The sequence below is a fragment of the Heteronotia binoei genome, chromosome 2 (assembly GCF_032191835.1).
Source record: "Heteronotia binoei isolate CCM8104 ecotype False Entrance Well chromosome 2, APGP_CSIRO_Hbin_v1, whole genome shotgun sequence".
Lineage (NCBI taxonomy): Eukaryota > Metazoa > Chordata > Lepidosauria > Squamata > Gekkonidae > Heteronotia > Heteronotia binoei.
In genome coordinates this window covers 196,318,744-196,336,733 of record NC_083224.1, presented here as the reverse complement: position 1 = coordinate 196,336,733, position 17,990 = coordinate 196,318,744, and positions in this window count along the sequence as shown.

Sequence of the window (17,990 nt, the reverse complement as noted above, 5' to 3'; positions counted from 1 at the left end):
AAGCAACGTCACGGCAACCAAAGGTGTTGGAAACAGCTACCCGGGAGAGGCCCTGAGCTTCCTTGCACTGGCAGTCTTGAAACAGCAGCTGGAAAAACCCTTGGTCGGGATCTAAGCCAGAGGTGGCCAAATTTGCTTAATGTAAGAGCCTAGAAAAAATGTCAGATGTTTGAGAGCCAGGAGGGAGGGAGGGAGGAAGAAGAAGATGATGATATTGGATTTATATCCTGCCCTCCACTCAGAGTCTCAGAGCGGCCTTCAATCTCCTTTCCCTTCCTCCCCCAGAACAGACACCCTGTGAGGTGGGTGGGGCTGAGAGAGCTCTCCCAGAAACTGCCCTTCCAAGGACAGAGTCTCAGAGTGGCCTTCAATCTCCTTTCTCTTCCTCCCCCACAACAGACACCCTGTGAGGTGGGTGAGGCTGAGAGAGCTCTCCCATAAGCTCCCCTTTCAAGGACCGAGTCTCAGAGCGGCCTTCAATCTCCTTTCCCTTCCTCCCCCATAACAGACACCCTGTGAGGTGGGTTGGGCTGAGAGAGCTCTCCCGTAAGCTGCCCTTTCAAGGACAGAGTCTCAGAGTGGCCTTCAATCTCCTTTATCTTCTTCCCCCACGACAGACACCCTGTGAGGTGGGTGGGGCTGAGAGAGCTCTCCCTGAAGCTGCCCTTTCAAGGACAGTCTCAGAGTGGCCTTCAATCTCCTTTCCCTTCCTCCCCCACAACAGACACCCTGTGAGGTGGGTGGGGCTGAGAGAGCTCTCCCAGGAGCTGCCCTTTCAAGGACAGAGTCTCAGAGTGGCCTTCAATCTCCTTTCCCTTCCTCCCCCACAACAGACACCCTGTGAGGTGGGTGGGGCTGAGAGAGCTCTCTCTGAAGCTGCCCTTTCAAGGACAGAGTCTCAGAGCAGCCTACAATCTCCTTTCCCTTCCTCCCCAACAACCCTGTGAGGTAAGTGAAGCTGAGAGGGCTCTCACAGCAGCTGCCCTTTCAAGGACAACTCTGCAAGAACTATGGCTGACCCAAGGCCATTCCAGCAGGTGCAAGTGGAGGAGTGTGGGATCAAACCCGGCTCTCCCAGATGAGTCTGTGCACGTAACCACCACACCAAACTGGCTCTCGAAGTTGGTACCCCTCCTGGTGATCAGGGGAGTGTGGCATACACAAATGAGTTTGTGCTAATGAGCTCCGGCACCTCTTTTTGTACTAAATGACCCCAGCATAGAAGATTAGCTTTTTGTCTAAATCGTATGCTGTCGCTCACTGTGACTGTTTCCAGCACTAACACTGATTATTGGCACAGTCAAGAAGGTGGAGAAAGAAGCCCTTTTCTCCCTTTCTCACAAGACAAGAACTCGTGGGCATTCCATGAAATTGCTGAGCAGTCGGGTTAGAACGGATAAAAGGAAATACTTCTTCACCCAAAGGGTGATTCATGCTTGGAATTCACTGCCACAGAAGGTGGCGGCGGCTGCAAGCATAGCCAGCTTCAAGAGGGGACTGGATAAACATCTGGAGCAGAGGTCCATCAGTGGCTACTAGCCACAGCGTATTGTTGAAACTCTCTGTCTGGGGCAAGTGACGCTCTGTATTCTTGGTGCTTGGGATGGAGGCGGCAGTGGGAGGGCTTCTAGTGTCCTGGCCCCACTGATGAATCTCCTGATAGCGGCTGTTTGTCTTTTTTGGCCCCTGTATGACACAAAGTGTTGGACTGGATGGGCCATTGGCCTGATCCAACATGGCTTCTCTTATGTTCTTATGCATACTTCATCTTAAAAATAAATCTCTAAGGGAGGTCCCTAGATGAGAGATGGCACTTAGAGAGAATGGTTTTCCAAAGACCACCTGTGTGTTCATGACAAGGAGAGAGCCAGTTTGGTATAGTGGTTAAGAGTGTGGACTCTTATCTGAGAGAACCGGGTTTGATTCCCCAGTCCTCCGCTTGCAGCTGCTGGAAGGGCCTTGGGTCAGCCAGAGCTCTTGCAGAGGTTGTCCTTTAAAGGGCAGCTGCAGTGAGAGTCCTCTCAGCCCCACCCACCTCACAGGGTGTCTGTTGTGGGGGAGGAAGTGAAAGGAGATTGTACGCCACTCTGAGACTCTGTCCTTGAAAGGGCAGCTTCTGGGAGAGCTCTCTCAGCCCCACCCACCTCACAGGGTGTCTGTTTTGGGGGGAGGGAAGGGAAAGGCGATTGTAGGCCGCTCTGAGCCTCTGTCCTTGAAAGGGCAGCTGCTGGGAGAGCCCTCTCAGCCCCACCCACCTCACAGGGTGTCTGCTGTGGGGGAAGAAGATATACGAAGTTGTAAGCCGCTCTGAGTCTCTGATTCAGAGAGAAGGGTGGGGTATAAATCTGCAGTTCTTCTCCTTCTTCTACAAGGGAAGAGGCAGATATGAACCCAGGACTTCTTGCTTGGTAGCTCGGTTTCTTTGCCACTCTGTCACGTCGGATCGGAATGAGGAAAAATTAACCATTTTTCTTCCCTGCTAAAGTAATAGGGACACGGGACCAAAAATAGCTCAACGAGTCAATCAAAAAGTACACTTTCGTTTGCAGCCTCCCAGCAATTACCAGCTAAATCATTCAACATTTAGACTCTTAATTATTAAAGATGGGAAGGCTCCTGAGCATATGCAGAATCTAATTGCATCCTGAGAGGCCACAGTCTGGGGCTTCCATTTTGCATTTTTCTTGAGGGAGGGGGCGAGGCGCCCTCTATTGGAAGATGAGTCAGGGAGTGTACTTGAACCCTCCACTCCTTGTTTCAGAAGCTAAATTTCAATGCTACCGAGAAGATAACCTCAAATTTCTAAATTCTCTATAGCTGCCTTCATTTTCTTCCTTCAAATTTCAAAAGAAATTTATTGATGTAGCAAAGCATAAGAGAACATAAGAGAAGCCATGTTGTATCAGGCCAATGGCCCATCCAGTCCAACACTTTGTGTCACATAAGAACATAAGAGAAGCCATGTTGGATCAGGCCAGTGGCCCTCCAGTCCAACACTCTGTGTCACACAGTGGCCAAAAAAAACCAAGTGCCATCAGGAGGTCCACCAGTGGAGCCAGGACACCAGAAGCCCTCCCACTGTGCCCCTCCTCAAGCACCAAGAATACAGAGTACCTTCTGCCCCAGACATAAGAACATAAGAGAAGCCATGTTGGATCAGGCCAATGGCCCCTCCAGTCCAACACTCTGTGTCACACAGTGGCCAAAGAACCAGGTGCCATCAGGAGGTCCATCAGTGGGGCCAGGACATTAGAAGCCCTCCCACTGTGTCCCCCCAAGCACCAAGAATACAGAGCATCACTGCCCCCATACAGAGTTCCAACAATATGCTGTGGCTAACAGCAAAGTAAACCTAAGAGTAATATAATATTATAATTGTTTATTACGAAGTAATATACAAAGTAAACCTGCGGAACAGAAATTATACAGGAGATTGAGACAGGATACAGTGAAATTATCAGCAGTCTAATGATCTAAACAAACCTCAAGGTTGTGCAAGTATTATTTTTCATCAAAAGGCCATACATTACAGTCAGTTTAATGGTACATGAAAAGTACCCATTCGTTTCCCTAACTTACAAATGTATCAATACCACTGTGTGATGCAGAGTGTTGGACTGGAGGGACCATTGGCGTGATCCAACATGGCTTCTCTTATGTTCTTATGTGACACAGAGTGTTGGACTGGAGGGGCCATTGGCTTGATCCAACAGGGCTTCTCTTATGTTCTTATGTGACAGAGTGTTGGACTGGAGGGGCCATTGGCTTGATCCAACAGGGCTTCTCTTATGTTCTTATGTGACACAAAGTGTTGGCTTGGATGGGCCTGATCCAACAGGGCTTCTCTTATGTTCTTATGTGACACAGAGTGTTGGACTGGAGGGGCCATTGGCCTGATCCAACATGGCTTCTCTTATGTTCTTATGTGACACAGAGTGTTGGACTGGAGGGGCCACTGGCCTGATCCAATAGGGCTTCTCTTATGTTCTTATGTGACGCAGAGTGTTGGACTGGAGGGGCCACTGGCCTGATCCAACATGGCTTCTCTGATGTTCTTATGTGACACGGAGTGTTGGACTGGAGGGGCCACTGGCCTGATCCAACGTGGCTTCTCTGATGTTCTTATGTGACACAGAGTGTTGGACTGGAGGGGCCATTGGCCTGATCCAACGTGGCTTATCTTATGTTCTTATGTGACACAGAGTGTTGGACTGGAGGGGCCATTGGCCTGATCCAACGTGGCTTATCTTATGTTCTTATGTGACACAGAGTGTTGGACTGGAGGGGCCATTGGCCTGATCCAACGTGGCTTATCTTATGTTCTTATGTGACACAGAGTGTTGGACTGGAGGAGCCACTGGCCTGATCCAACGTGGCTTCTCTTATGTTCTTATGTGACACAGAGTGTTGGACTGGAGGGGCCACTGGCCTGATCCAACGTGGCTTCTCTTATGTTCTTATGTGACACAGAGTGTTGGACTGGAGGGGCCACTGGCCTGATCCAACGTGGCTTCTCTTATGTTCTTATGTGACACAGAGAGTTGGACTGGAGGGGCCACTGGCCTGATCCAACGTGGCTTCTCTTCTGTTCTTATGTAATAGCAGCATCTAGCACCATCCCAAGCCCAGGAAAGCTAGAAAAAAACAAATGAAGAAAGAATTCTAGAGAAAGAAGTTCCTGGTAAGTTATGTCGATTGGCCTTATATCATTGGTTGCAGTGTATTAAAAAAGAAGAACAAAGTAAGAGTCAAGTGTACCTTTAAGACCAACAAACTTTTATTCAGAATGTAAGCTTTCGGGTGCTCTAAGCACACTTCATCAGATGAGGACAAGAACATCACTCTCCAATGTATTTCTCTTTTAGCTGTATTGACATACTCAAATAGCGATATTGGCTGTTTATCCCATTACATATACTAAACCCATCGCCCACTACATTTTAATGAATTTTCTTTCTAATGGCAAACTATATGTATGTTACTTATTAAAAGGTAAATTTGTTGGAGGGGGGAAACTTCTGAGAAAGAAATGCCCTCATTTTGGCCCAGGCTTATAACAATAGAGTGATTAACAGACATTCTCACATTCTGACATTTTCCTGTTTTATTGGTTTCTCACACTCATGCCACCCAGCTCAAAGGTTAGCTCAATTTGTTAATTGGACTATTCTGTCACTGGATCTTAAATTTGTGCCATTTTGCATTCTAAACCACTGCCTGCCGGCTCTATGTAGCTCTGCTCGCTGTCCCTGATTCCTCGTCTGGAGAAGGGTGCTTACAGCACATAAAAGTTCCCATTCTGAATAAAATGTGGTTGGTCTTAAAGGTGAAACTTGTCTTCTACTTTGTTCTTTTATTCAGAATGTAAGCTTTCGTGTGCCTGCTCCCTTCTTCAGACGAGGAATCTAGTACAGTGAGCAGAGCTACGTACAGCTGGTGGGGTTTGGAATGCAAAGTGGTATACAAAGTTAAAACCCAATAGCAGAAAGGTAAAATTAACAAATTCAGAAAACTTTGATCTGGGTGACATTAGCATGGGAATCCAATAAAACAGTAACATGTCAGAAGGCGGGGATGTCTAATTATTCTATTGCTAAAAAATTTGTTGGTCTTAAAGGTGATACTTGACTCCTGCTTTGTTCTACTGCTTCATAAGAACATAAGAGAAGCCATGCTGGATCAGGCCAATGGGCCATCCAGTCGAACACTCTGTCACAAAAAAATTATACATATATATATTAGTGGCTAATATATATACTGTGGCTAATAGCCACTGATGGACCTCTGCTCCATATTTTTATCTAACCCCCTCTTGAAGCTGGCTATGCTTGTAGCCGCCACCTCCTCCTGTGGCAGTGAATTCCACATGTTATTCACCCTTTGGGTGAAGAAGGACTTTCTTTTATCCTTTCTAACCCAACTGCTCAGCAATTTCATTGAACGCCCACGAGTTCTTGTATTGTGAGAAAGGGAGAAAAGGACTTCTTTCTCTCTCCATCCTAGGCATAATCTTGTAAACCTCTATCATATATTCAGACCAACATGGCTGCTCACCTGGATCTATTTTTAAAAAAATGGAAACCCTTTCTCCTCAAAAGAGGTAGCTCTGGGATAGATTTCAGTTGAGGAGAGGTGATCTGCAGTTTTCCCTATGATTAATTGGTCCCAGATTTTTTTCAAACCAGAAGGAGGCTGATGGAGTGGCATCAGATTTCTAGAGCGAGGCAGCAGCAGTTTTTGATGCCCTTGGTAGATTGTTGATCAGATCGCATTTAACTTCCGGAATCGTGGAATCATGCCAAAATTGCAGGAAAATAATTTCAGGGGGCAGTGGAATAGTATGACCTGTGATAAGTGTGACCTGCCTTCAGGGCTTTTTTGGTAGCAGGAACTCCTTTACATATTAGGCCACACCCCTCTTATGTAGCCAATCCTCCAAGAACTTACGGGGCTCTTCTTACAGGGCCTACTGCAAGCTCTTGGAGGATTGGCTACATCAGGGGTGTGTGGCCTAATATGCAAAGGAAGAAGAAGAAGACTGCAGATTTATACCCCGCCCTTCTTCTCTGAATCAGAGACTTGGAGTGGCTTACAATCTCCTATATCTTCTCCCCCCACAACAGACACCCTGTGAGACGGATGGGGCTGAGAGAGCTCTCCCAGAAGCTGCCCTTTCAAGGACAGAGTCTCAGAGCGGCCTAAAATCTCCTTTCCCTTCCACCCCCACAACAGACACCCTGTGAGGTGGGTGGGGCTGTGAGGGCACTCCCAGAAGCTGCCCTTTCAAGGACAGAGTCTCAGAGCAGCCTAAAATCTCCTTTCCCTTCCTCTCCCACAACAGACACCCTGTGAGGTGGGTGGGGCTGAGAGGGCTCTCCCAGAAGCTGCCCTTTCAAGGACAGAGAGCGGCCTAAAATCTCCTTTCCCTTCCTCCCCCACAACAGACACCCTGTGAGGTGGGTAGGGCTGAGAGGGCTCTCCCAGAAGCTGCCCTTTCAAGGACAGAGTCTCAGAGTGGCCTAAAATCTCCTTTCCCTTCCTCCCCCACAACAGACACCCTGTGAGGTGGGTGGGGCTGAGAGGGCTCTCCCAGAAGCTGCCCTTTCAAGGACAGAGTCTCAGAGCGGCCTAAAATCTCCTTTCCCTTCCTCCCCCACAACAGACACCCTGTGAGGTGGGTGGGGCTGAGAGGGCTCTCCCAGAAGCTGCCCTTTCAAGGACAGGGTCTCAGAGCGGCCTAAAATCTCCTTTCCCTTCCTCCCCCACAACAGACACCCTGTGAGGTGGGTGGGGCTGAGAGGGCTCTCCCAAAAGCTGCCCTTTCAAGGACAGAGTCTCAGAGCGGCCTAAAATCTCCTTTCCCTTCCTCCCCCACAACAGACACCCTGTGAGGCGGGTGGAGCTGAGAGAGCTCTCCCAGAAGCTGCCCTTTCAAGGACAGGGCCTCAGAGCGGCCTAAAATCTCCTTTCTCTTCCTCCCCCACAACAGATACCCTGTGAGGTGGGTGGGGCTGAGAGGGCTCTCCCAGAAGCTGCCCTTTCAAGGACAGAGTCTCAGAGTGGCCTACAATCTCCTTTCCCTTCCTCCCCCACAACAGACTCCCTGTGAGGCGAGTGGGACTGAGAGCGCTCTCCCAGAAGCTGTCCTTTCAAGGACAGCTGTGCAAGATCTGTGGCTGACCCAAGGCTATTCCTGCAGCTGCAAGTGGAGGAGCGGGGAATCAAACTCGGTTCTCCCAGATAAGAGTCCGCACACTTAACCGCTACACCCAAGTGGCAAAAGAAGTTCCCGCTACAAAGAAAGCCGGGCCTGCCTTCTTTTTGGAATGTGCTGCTGGCTTTCAGCTGATCTGTACCGAAGAGCTGCGACGGAATGTTCACAAACACTCAGCATGTGCAGATGGAGGGAATATCTGTGGAGATGAGCCTCTGCCATGCTCTGTTTCCTACAGTTTCCGAGCCAGATGCCTTCTCCTGCGCTTTACCAACCCGGCCAGATCAGATGAAAGTTCCATCTGATCCACCGTCCTGTTATTCGAAGGTAAACGGCACTGAACACAGAGGTTCAAATCATTTAATTTCATTTTAATTATTAGATTTATATCCCGTCCTTTCCCGCAAGTGGGCTCAGGGCAGCTTACAACAGAAATTTAGACCTCTGTTTACAGGTTTAAAATATCGTAATAACGTAACATTAGAAAAACAAAAAGCGCAGAGCGGTAAGAAGCTGCAGTACCGCAGTCCAAGCTCTGCTCACGACCTGAGTTCGATCCCAGCGGAAGCTGGGTTCAGGTAGCCGGCTCAAGATTGACTCAGCCTACCTTCCTTCCTTCTGAGGTCAGTAAAATGAGACGCCAGCCTGCTGGGGGAAAAACATAGAGGACTGGGGAAGGCAATGGCTAACCACCCCGTAAAAACTCTACTGTGAAAATGTCGTGATGCGACGTCACCCCAGAGTCGGAAACAATTGGTGCTTGACAGGGGACTACCTTTACCTTTATAAAAACAAAGGCAATACAGTATCACAAACACAGACCACGAGCCAACAACAGTGTATAGGCAGATATCCATCAACACAGCAGAATCACCATGACGGAAGGTGATGGGCAGGTCAGTTAATACCAAAGGAACGCCCACCGGGTCAATTAAAAGCCTGGCAGAAGAACTCCGTCTTGCAGGTCCTGCAAAACCTCAGTAAGTCCTGCAGAGCCTGGCTCTCCCATAGGAGCTCATTCCACCAGGCAGGGGCCTGGACCAAAAAGGCCCTGGCCCTCATTGAAGCCAGTCGGGTGACCTTAGCACCAGGGGCCACAAGAAGATGTGGAGAGGCGGTCCCAAAGTTATGCCGGCCCCTGTTTGTATCGGGCCTTAAAGGTAAGCACCAACACCTTGAAATGGATCTGGTATTCAAGAGGCAGCCAGTGTAGCTTGCACAGGCCTTGATGTCAGCAGCTGTGCTACTGCATTCTGCACCCAGAGAGGAGAATGTCAAGAAACAAATTCATTTCTGATCTACCTGGTATAGAATCATAGAATCAGAGTCGGAAGGGACCTCCAGGGTCATCCAGTCCAACCCCCTGCACAATGCAGGAAACTCACAAACGCCTCCCCCTAAATTCACAGGATCCTCATTGCTGTCAGATGGCCATCCAGCCTCCGTTGAAAAACCTCCAAGGAAGGAGAGCCCACCACCTCCCATGGAGGAAGCCTGCTCCACTGAGGAACCGCTCTAACGGTCAGGAAGTTCTTCCTAATGTTCAGCCGGAAACTCTTTTGATTTATTTTCAACCCATTGGTTCTGGTCCTACCTTCTGGGGCCACAGAAAACAATTCCACTCCATCCTCTTTATGACAGCCCTTCAAATACCTGAAGATGGTGATATCACGTCACCTCTCAGCCGCCTCCTCTCCAGGCTAAACATGCCCCAGCTCCTTCAACCTTTCCTCATAGGACTTGGTCTCCAGACCCCTCACCGTCGCCCTCCTCTGGACCTGATTGCTCCTCCAAGTCAATCCAGCCAACAGCTTGGAGAATGCATTTATAGTTAAAGTTGCTTTCTTTCCACCTCCCCTCCCCCATCTATTTTCCTTCCTTCCTTCCTTCCTTCCTTCCTTCCTTCCTTCCTTCCTTCCTTCCTTCCTTCCTTCCTTCCTTCTCTCAGACATCTGACAGATAGATAGATAGATAGATAGATAGATAGATAGATAGATAGATAGATAGACAGACAGACAGACAGACAGACAGACAGACAGACAGACAGACAGACAGACAGACAGGAAGACAGATACATGATTGATGATGAAGATGGATGGATGGATGGCCAAACTGCAGCTTCGGAGCCACATGCAGCTCTTTCACACGTATTGTGTAGCTCACAAAGGCCCCACCACCCATCAGCCAACAAGGAAAAGGTATTTCTCTCTTTAAATCACTTCTCCAAGCCGAGCCAGCTGGCGGCTTGGAGAAGGCATTTAAAGTTGCTTTCTTTCCACCTCTCTCTCCCCCCCCCCCATCTATTCGCTTCCCTCCCTCTCTCCCTAGCAGCTCCCAAAGGTCTGATGTTTATTCTATGTGGCTGTTATGTTAAGCAAGTTTGGCCACCCTTGAGACAGACAGACAGACAGAGCAAGCTTGAGGGGGCAGGCCCCACTGCGGCATGGGGAGACTGGGGTGTGTGTGTGCGGTTTTGCTCCTAGGGTAGTTGGAGCTCTGAGGGCGGGGCCTGTGAAGAAGAAGAAGATTGCAGATTTATTCCCCGCTCTTCTCTCTGAATCAGAGACTCAGCGCGGCCTACCATCTCCCCCCACAACAGACCCCCTCCCCTGTGAGGTGGGTGTGGCTGAGAGGGCTCTCCCAGAAGCTGCCCTTTCAAGGACAACTCCTCCCAGAGCTCTGGCTGACCCCAGGCCATGCCAGCAGCTGCAAGGGGAGGAGTGGGGGAATCGAACCCGCTTCTCCCAGAGAAGAGTCCGCGCGCTTCACCACCGCACCCAACTGGAGCCGAGGGGCGCGTGGCCATAGAGCCCCCCCCCCCCACGCCTCTCTCCCTCCCAACCAGCCGCTTTCCAGCCTTGGGGGGGAGCGCCCGGGGCCCTCTCCCGCCGCCCCCGGGAGGTTGGCAAGGCGAGCGCCTCCCCTGCGCTCCGCGGGGCCCGCTGGCGCTGGAAACCAGGGCGCGCCTCCACGGAGCGGCGCGCGCGCCCGGCGCCCTCCCCCTCCCCCTCCCCTCCTCTCCCCTCCCCTCCCCTTCGCCTCTTTGTGTTGGAGCAGCCGGCAGCAGCTGGCGGCAGGGAGAGGAGGAGGAGGAAGAGGAGAGAGACCCCCCACCCACCCACCCACCCCTTCCCCCTTTGCAGCAGGGGGGGCTGCAAGCCAGGGCGCCTTTGCGCACCAAGAGGGGTTGCAGCTTGCACCCTCGGCGGGGGTCAGGCGAGGGCTCCCCCCTCCCCAAAGGCGGCAGGCCGAGGCGCAGCCCCCTCCCCACTTCTCCCCCTCCCCTTTCTCGGCTCTAGCCGCGCCGGGCGTGGCCGGGTGGGCGCTGCAGATGCCGGGCAGCAGGTGAGTCAGGGGCGCGGTGGGGGGGGAGGGGGCTGAGGCTCTGGGGGGGGTGGAGAAGGGCCGGAGGTGGCGCTGTCCCTTGGCCCCTGGCGGGGGAGAGCTTGCTGGGCCTCGGGGGCGCAAGAACAGCTGGGGGCCGGCTGGCTCTCAAGCCGAGGGTCTTCGAAGACACCCCCCCCCCCGCAACCCCCGCCCGCCCCTCCGGAAGGTGGGGAAGGGAGCAGCCGCGCGAAAAAGCTCTGCTAGGCGCCCGCGGAACTCTCAGCCACTAGACGGCGATTGCTGCCCTGGCTGGTGGAAGGGTTCTCTAGAGCGGGGGTGGCCGACTGTGGCTGGGGAGCCGCGTGTGGCTCTTTCAGATCTATCGCGTGGGTCTTTGAAGCCCCCGCTGCCCTGTTGGCTAGCTTGGAGAAGGCATTTAAAGTTTAAGCTGCTTTCTTTCCCCCTCCCTTTATCTACCTTCCTTCCTTCCTTCCTTCCTTCCTTCCTTCCTTCCTTCCTTCCTTCCTTCCTTCCTTCCTTCCTTCCTTCCTTCCTTCCTTCCTTCCTTCCTTCCTTCCTTCCTCCCCCCCTCGCTCCCTCAGACATGTTTGTTCATGTCTCGCAGCTCTCAAACATCTGACGTTTATTCTATGTGGCTCTCTCATTAAGCAAGTTTGGCTACTCCTGCCCTAGAGCCAGGTGAGCAAAGTAGAGCCTCCAGGGCCCAGGGCAGTTTACCTGTGAACCACAGGAGCTGGGAAGCAACCAGAGGGCAAGGCCACTCCCATTGTGCTCAGCTCCCAGGAGCATTTGAGCGACGGAAGGACAGTCAGGTGGGACTCCTCTTTGGATCAATGCACTTTCTCCGTTGTCGGTCCTAGGAATGGCTCAGTGGAGCCTCCAGGTACAAGAGAAGTCTACCTTTGCTTATCCTCTGGGACCAAAGAACAGGGACTAGTGGCTGTTCTGCTTGTGGGGATTTCTCTCTAGCTAGGGGGGGATTTCTCTCTAGAGGAGGTGTGGCCAAACTTGCTTAACGTTACGGCCACATAGAATAAACATCAGATGTTCGAGAGTCTCAAGACATGAATGTCAGATGTTTGAGAGCAGGGAGGAAGGAAGGAAGGAAGGCAAATAGATGGGGAGGGAGAGAAAGAGGTAGACAGAAAGCAACTTTAACTTCAAGTGCATTCTCTAAGCTGCTACCTGCCGCCTTCTCCAAGCTGGCTGATGGGTTGGTGAGGGCTTCAAGAGCCACACAATATGTGTGAAAGAGCCACATGTGGCTCCCAAGCCGCAGTTTGCCCCCCCCCCCGTTCTAGAGGATATTGGACTGAGCAGATCTGAGGTGAACCCTCCCCCCAAATAAAATAGTTCCAGGACTGCAGCTGGGTTGGCCTGGGGTCAGAAGAGCTGGATTTGAGAGACCGACATGATTTTTTGCGTATAAGCTTTCGAGGCTCAAAACGTAACGAAGACTCTTTAAAGTTTTATACCCCTCCAATCTCGTTTGGTCTCTGCTACCGGCCTCGAACCTTGCAAATAAAATAGCACGATCCAGCCTATCGGCTTTTGGGGTGATGTCTTTTGAAACGTTCAAAAGGATTCACAGTTTGTCACCTTTCTTCGATCCCGTTTTACAGGACGGGCAACTGAGGCTGAGATGCAGGCATTGGCCCTTGGACATGCACAGTGATCCCTGTTCGAGGGCCCAGGGAGACGGGTTCGAGCCCTGGGAGACTCTAATAAACGCAGAGTCCACATCCCAAGTCCATTTCCCTTGCACACTAGAAACAAAACATTCTTTATGGGTTCGGGGGAATCGGTCCACAGATCAGAGGGTTCGTTTTTAGGGAAGCTTCGGCCTCTCTATTTTTTGGTTCGTTTAAAAGAAACTAGTCCCTGTTGAATGGGGATTTGAATACAAGAGGTTGAATCCAGCTGGCATTTTATTGCACCCTCTGTTGACCCCGACAATTCGACACACTTGGCGTTCCTTTCGTTCTTTATTTTAAAGCCGTCCTGACCTCAGAGGACTGCAAGGCAGAAATGAACATACATGTAAATCCAGAAAGATGGGAAGGATAGAACCATGCTGTGTGGAGAACCATGCTGTGTGGACGGTGGCTCAGTGGTAGAGCATCTGCTTGGGAAGCGGAAGGTCCCAGGTTCAATCCCTGGCATCTCCAAAAAAAAAGGGTCCAGGCAAATAGGTGTGAAAAACCTCAGCTTGAGACCCTGGAGAGCCGCTGCCAGTCTGAGAAGACAATACTGACTTTGATGGACCGAGGGTCTGATTCAGTATAAGGCAGCTTCGGATGTTCATATGTTCATTGGGGAGGGACGGTGGCTCAGTGGTTGAGCATCTGCTTGGGAAGCAGAAGGTCCCAGGTTCAACCCCCGGCATCTCCAACTAAAAAGGGTCCAGGCACATAGGTGTGAAAAACCTCAGCTTGAGACCCTGGAGAGCCGCTGCCAGTCTGAGAAGACAATACTGACTTTGATAGACCAAGGGTCTGATTCAGTATAAGGCAGCTTCATATGTTCATATGTTCAATACTGTTTCGCTAGAACTCCCACACCCCCTTCCGTAATATCGGAATGAAGGGAGGCATTGCCTGATGAAACCAATGGAAGCGTTTCTTCACGCGATGCATAGTGAACTTACGGAACTCTCTGCTACAAGGTATAGAAGATGGGAGAAGCCTGGGGCATACATGACCCTTGGAGCTCCCTAAATAACGGGCAGGATAAAATGTGGTTAGGTAGGCAGGGATTAAAGCAGCCCCATGGAACAGAGTGGGAAAGCAGTGCTGCAGTACTGCAGTCCGAGCTCTCTGCTCATGATCTGAGAGAGCCAGTTTGGTGTAGTGGTTAAGTGTGCGGACTATTATCTGGGAGAACCGGGTTTGATTCCCCACGCCTCCACTTGCACCTGCTGGAATGGCCTTGGGTCAGCCATTGCTCTGGTAGAGCTGTCCTTGTGAGAGCCAGTTTGGTGTCGTGGTGAAGTGCGCAGACTCTTATCTGGGAGAACCAGGTCTGATTCCCCGCTCCTCCACTTGCACCTGCTGGAATAGCCTTGGGTCAGCCATTGCTCTGGTAGAGCTGTCCTTGTGAGAGCCAGTTTGGTGTAGTGGTGAAGTGTGCGGACTCTTATCTGGGAGAACCGGGTTTGATTCCCCACTCCTCCACTTGCACCTGCTAGCATGGCCTTGGGTCAGCCATAGCTCTGGCAGAGGTTGTCCTTGAAAGGGCAGCTGCTGTGAGAGTCCTCTCAGCCCCACCCACCTCACAGGGTGTCTGTTGTGGGGGAGGAAGAGAAATGAGATTGTGAGCCGCTCTGAGACTCTGAGTGGAGAGGGGGATATAAATCCAATATCTTCTTCTTCTGAGTTCGATTCCAGCGGAAGCTGGGTTTTCAGGTAGCCAGCTTGAGGTTGACTCAGCCTTCCATCCTTCCGAGGTCGGTAAAATGAGCACCCCGCTTGCTGGGGGGAAAGGGTAGAGGACTGGGGAAGGCAATGGCAAACCACCCCGTAAAACGTCTGCCATGAAAACGTCATGATGCAACGTCACCCCAGAGTCGTAATGCGACATCACCGCAGAGTTGGAAACGACTGGTGCTTGCGCAGGGGACTACCTTTACCTTTTAGGCAGGGATTGAGAGATATCCTTGGTGGCCACTGCAGTGAAAGTTTGAGTTCAACCTTGAAGACCAACGAAGTTTAATTCTGGGTATAAGCTTTTGTGTGCAGGCACACTTAGATACGTTGAAACAAGACTTCTTCTACTTTTACATATAGGAGGTGGGGAGTTAGTTGCTAGGAAGGGCTAGTTAAAGTCAAAATGCATAAATAGCTGAATGCAAAGCAGGGGTGGAATTCTAGCAGGAGCTCTTTTGCATATTAGGCCAAACCCGCCTGATGTAGCCAATCCTCCAAGAGCTTACAAGGCTCTTCTTACAGGGCCTACTGGAAGCTCTTGGAGGATTGGCTACATCAGGGGGGTATGGCCTAATATGCAAAAGAGCTCCTGCTGGAATTCCACCCCTGATTATAAGTATGACTAAAACTGGATTAAAACGGTTGGCAAACTAGTTATTTAATCCAATGTTAGCTATACGTATCGCTCCGTTATTTATACATCTTGTCTCTATTTCGCCCTTCTTGGCAACTAACCAATCCCTCGCCCTTTCTCTACCTGTATGAAAAAGGCTGAAGAAGTCTTGTTTCTATGTATCTGAAGGAATGTGCGTGCCCACAAAAACCTGTACCCAGAATTAAACTTTGTTGGACTTAAAGGTGCCACTGGACTCACGCTTTGTTCTGTTGCTTCAGACCGGGGGTGGCCAAACTTGCTTAACATAGAAAGGAAAGGAAAGGTCCCCTGTGCAAGCACCAGTCGTTTCAAACTCTGGGGTGACGTTGCTTTCACAACATTTTCACCGCAGACTTTTGATGGAGTGGTTTGCCATTGCCTTCCCCAGTCCTCTACGCTTTCCCCCCGGCAAGCTGGGTACTCCTTTGACCGACCTCGGAAGGATGGAAAGCTGAGTCAACCTTGAGCTGGCTACCTGAAAATCCAACTTCCACCGGGGATTGAACTCAGGTCGTGAGCAGAGCTTAGGACTGCAGTACTGCAGCTTTAACACTCTGCGCCACGGGGCTCTTTGCTTAACATAAGAGCCACATAAAATAAACATCAGATGTTTGTGAGCCGCAAGACATGAACATCAGGTGTTTGAGAGCTACATAACAAGGGAGGGAGGGAGGGAGGAAGGAAGGAAGGAAGGAAGGGAGGAAGGAAGGAAGGAAGGAAGGAAGGAAGGAAGGAAGGAAGGAAGGAAGGAAGGAAGGAAGGAAGGGAGGGAGGGAGGGAAGGGAAGGTGGGAAGGGAGGGAAGGGAGGAGGGAAGGGAGGAAGGAAGGAAGGAAGGAAGGAAGGAAGGAAGGAAGGAAGGAAGGAAGGAAGGAAGGAAGGAAGGAAATAGGTGGGGAGTGGGGAGGGGGAAAGAAAGCAACTTTAACTTTAAATGCATTCTCCAAGCGGCAGGCTGGCTTGGCTTGGAGAAGTAATTTAAAGAGACAAATGCCTTCTGATTGGGTAGGGTGGTGGGGGCTTCAAGAGCCATACAATATGTGTGGAAAAGCTACATGTGGCTCCTGAGCCACTGTTTGGCCACATCTGCTTCAAACCAACATGGCTGCCCCACCTGGATTTGACAAGAGGAAGGTTATTGTCCTTTGGCAGAACATGGTGGCGTTTTGGGAAGTATCAGTAGGCGCCACAAGGCATATACACGTCTTTTTACTACGGGTGTGTTTTTACTACAGGTGGATTCTTTTATTCTGAAGTGGATGATCAAACGTTAAACTGAAAGGGGATCAGATTGAAAAACCCATATCGCTTCCCTTTGGTCTCCCAACTGACAGTCTATACAGTTATGGTCCAAACATGGTTTGTTCCAGTCACCACGCTTGGAGTCATGTAGCTCTTTTGGAAATGCACAGCTGCAGCTGTGAGCTGGTGTCTATTTCAGGGCAGCTCAGCATGTTGCGCGTTGCGTGTGCAGAGGGTGTGGGTGGGCAAATTTCACTTGCATGACTCAACCCCTGGCAGAAGGAAAAGCACAAATTGGCCCACCTTTGCTGTGGCAGATTTCATTCTGGCAGGAGACAAACCGCTAAGTAGCCTGAGCTCTGGGTCCAAAGCAGGTTGGGTCATCTACGTCACCTTGAAAGCCACCCCCTGCCCCCGCAGTGCTAAGTGAGGACTAGGGGAATTGGCCTAAAGCAGGATGTGCTAGAAAAAGGCAGAGTCTTGAAGAGCAAACAGCTGGTTTGCAGGCAGCCATTCACGATCAGCACCCGGGACAGCTCCCAGGAGCTGCAGAAGTTGTACCAAGAAATCTCAAAAGTTCAGATTCAGCACCTGGGACAGCTCCCAGGAGCAGCGGAAGTTGCACCAAGAAATCTCAAAAGTTCAGATTCAGCACCCGGGACAGCTCCCAGGAGCAGCAGAAGTTGCACCAATAAGAACATAAGAACATAAGAGAAGCCATGTTAGATCAGGCCAATGGCCCATCCAGTCCAACATTCTGTGTCACACAGCGGCCAAATATATATATATATATATACACACACACACACACACACACTGTGGCTAATAGCCACTGATGGACCTCTGCTCCATATTTTTATCTAACCCCTTCTTGAAGGTGGCTATGCTTGTGGACGCCACCACCTCCTGTGGCAGTGAATTCCACATGTTAATCACCCTTTGGGTGAAAAAGTACTTCCTTTTATCCGTTTTAACCTGTCTGCTCAGCAATTTCATCGAATGCCCACGAGTTCTTGTATTGTGAGAAAGGGAGAAAAGTACTTCTTTCTCTACTTTCTCCATCCCATCTCAAAAGTTCAGATTCGGCACCTGGGACAACTCCCAGGAGCAGCAGAAGTTGCACCGAGAAATCTCAAAAGTACAAGGGAGCTTTGATATATCCAAGAAAGGTCTCAGTCCTCTTGTATGACTGTAAAGGGATGGTGCTGTACCTTGGAGCCATGCATCGTGGGCACCACTTGGCTTGGATTGTGCACTCTTTTCTTCTCCAGCAGGGAGAGGGCTGAACGAACAGCCTTTGGAAGTTGGCAGGAGAAATCCAGGGCCCTCAAGGAAAAGTACTCACAGATCTTAGCGTTGGTTCCTTTAGCCTCTCTTCTTTCCCAAGGCAATCGGTGCTGAGTTATCCCGCTCGAGACTCGATACCTGGTGGGATCACGGGCAATGATGGTTCTTAGCAAAACCCCCTCCCCTTTCTTGACACCATTGTCAGCAAGGTTATCACTGTAGGAGTATGGAAGAGACGGTCACAACTGGACCTCTCCTTTTAGCAAGCGAGCACCGTCCTAGGGAGGGGAGGAGGTACCTCAAGCTGTTTCTAGCAGCAG